The sequence below is a fragment of the Polyodon spathula genome, chromosome 17 (assembly GCF_017654505.1).
Source record: "Polyodon spathula isolate WHYD16114869_AA chromosome 17, ASM1765450v1, whole genome shotgun sequence".
NCBI classification, from domain to species: domain Eukaryota; kingdom Metazoa; phylum Chordata; class Actinopteri; order Acipenseriformes; family Polyodontidae; genus Polyodon; species Polyodon spathula.
In genome coordinates this window covers 2,344,377-2,347,301 of record NC_054550.1, presented here as the reverse complement: position 1 = coordinate 2,347,301, position 2,925 = coordinate 2,344,377, and positions in this window count along the sequence as shown.

Sequence of the window (2,925 nt, the reverse complement as noted above, 5' to 3'; positions counted from 1 at the left end):
GATCTGTTGAACAAGCGCAACAGGTTCCATGGGAAGAAGGTGAAATGGTTTCACCAAACCAGATTGCCCAGGACTTGTTTCTGTGATTCTCCATCATTGCACACTGCCTACAACCTATTATTCTCTATAGTGTTGTTTTACAGTATTATTATTATTATTATTATTATTATTATTATTATTATTATTATTATTATTATAAAGCAGATAAGAGCAGTTATGAAAGTAAAATAAGATCCAATTCAAGTAAGAGCAAAATAAGGAATACAGTAAATTGTACGTAAGAGTGAGTTTGACTAAGAGCAAGTAAAACTGATGTTGAATATTTGCTTATACGAGTGCAAATACCCAAATACTGAAAGCTGTTATTCTAAAATGTTGTGTTGTGATTAAGAATTTATAATTTTTTTAACAGTTATCACAGATTTCATGATTACCATGAAAATTACCCATTGCTGTGTAATATGTAGTTCCTGGTGAAAATTCTCATTTCTGAAAGAATAGTGCAAACGTTTGCCTTGCTGACACACTACCTGTTACACTGCATTTAGGAACTTGGCAGCCGGTTTAGTTTGTTTCGGGTAAATGATTGAACACACACTGCACAGAGCTGCACGATTTCTATTGTCATGTCATTTTTATATTTATTTATGTTTTTTTCATTTTTTTTGATAATTTACTGATGGTGAAAATAGAATGTCTTTAAAGGGTAAAAAACAAAATATTTTATAATTTAGTATTTACAGTTTTTCAGGCAAGCATTTAAATATTTAGGAATAAATGTAGAATAAGTTGTATAATAACTAGAGAAAAATGTGACAAAGCTATTTTTCTGCTTTAATAAATATTGCTTAGTTGTGAAATATCTTGAAATACATAGTTTTAGGCTGTTAAATGCTGTGAAATAAGCCTTTTTTTACCATGAAAATACAGCTGTAGTAAGAATGGGTGGTAAAAAGTTGATTGGGACAGTATGGTGATATTAATGTATTCGTTAATATAATGTTGATGGTTGATTTGGTATTTTGTATGCTATCTGCTTGATTATGATCAAGGATCCTGTGTTAATTATTACTATAGTGGGTCATTAAGTCTGTTAATTTCTGGGATTTCTACCAGGTATAGTGGATCTCTCAAGGAGAAACAAAGGAACATTGAACTATAGTGAACTGATTGAGCGACGCCACAAACACATAATAGAAACAATGTATCTCAAAAACAACGTTGCAGCCCTTCTTAAGAATTGACAGGATGTTTCTTTAGATCCTCCCATGGAAACCTACTGTATTTGTACAGGAAAATTAAAATGGCTTTTGACAACAAAAAAAATTAATAATAACCTTTGTTTAAAATCCCCAAGGTCAAGTACTTTATCTTTTCTGGTTAAGAGGAAAAGTAAAGGGATGTATTGAGTTTAGCAAGGAATGTATTGTCAAAGGGCAATATTTTTGAAAAACTTAATGGTATAAAACAACCAAGTAATGTCTAAATAAAGGGTGTCAAAGAATTTCTGTGAGTGGTCAATTCCTATCTTCTTATCATATAGATCATTTATTAATTTAGGGGAGTATCTCTCCTGTCTGGTCTAGCTTTCTTTTTTTTATATTCAGCTGCACTGGAAGTGAATGTCTTTTTTCGAGGTCGTCTATGTCTTCCTGTAGGAAGCAGCAGGCATGCTGGATGATATTCTATTTGATCTATGAGAAAATATTTAATGGAGGGGTTGTGTGACATCATTAACCACAAGAGCGAAACTTGAGTGGTTTATGAAATGGTGCACAACCCCGAGATTACATATTTTCTCGAAATGCACTGCAGCCCATATGTTTTTTTTTTTATTACATGGATGATAGAATATGTTGTTTTTCAAGAAATCTTTCAATACTATTCAGAGCAGAACATACTCAGTATTTACAATGAACATGCGGCTTTGGTAGAACTAATTTGCATTTGATATAAATCAGTTAATTATTTCAATATGCAGTCAAGTTGTGTTTAAGCGATATCAAAAAACGATTTAGGCATTTAGGGTTAATCTTTAGTTTTCTCAATGTAATGCTTATTATCACTTTGGCACAGGAAACTGAATCTATTTTTTATAAACCTCAGAGCAGAACCCCAGACATTCCTCTCCAGAGTGGGTTTTCTTCTACAGTATCTTGATTCTTTAACTTAATTCTGACAGATTTTTTTTTGGCTCCTCTGCTGCTATTGTGGGTGCTTTTGGTGTGTCGTTGATGCATCTGCCCCTAATGAACTTACATTTGATGCATTTGATTGACGTCTATTTGCCAGCACTTGTAAGCCATTGGACTGCCAACCCCGCTACGCGGCCTGTAAATGAGACTGGGGAGGAGGACGTAAACTCAAAGCATGACACAAACTGCAAAGAGTCATAGGTTTAAATATACCTGGTGTAACGGGCAGTTTTATCTGATGCCCTGCCATTACGGATTCTATCCTGTCTGTGAGATAAGCCCAGCTCTTTTGCATGTTGCTAAGATGCTCCACGCCCAATCACTGCTCTGTTTCACTGGCTTGGTAAAAAATATTTCGTGTTGGAATTGTATTGTATCTAATGGATTTGTATATTGGTAAGCTGGGGCCAGGGGTATTAAAATATGTTAATTTACAAACCTTGTTTTAGTGGGGACTGCTCTCGGATATCTTACATTCAACTATATCAAGGAGCAGTTGAAGGATATGCCTATATAAAAGTCTTACTGCAGAGTACATCATGTCTTATAACAGAGAATCAAGATTTCTTGGCCTCTTTCACTTATATCTCCCAGTTTGCTGTTGACAGACTTTGCATTGTTTGAAGTAAACCACAGTCGCCAATGGACTTTCAATCATTGACCACGGGAATTTCTCACTGCTTGTTTCTTAATTTTATTTTATTCACAGCTTTTCCACATCACCAAGCTG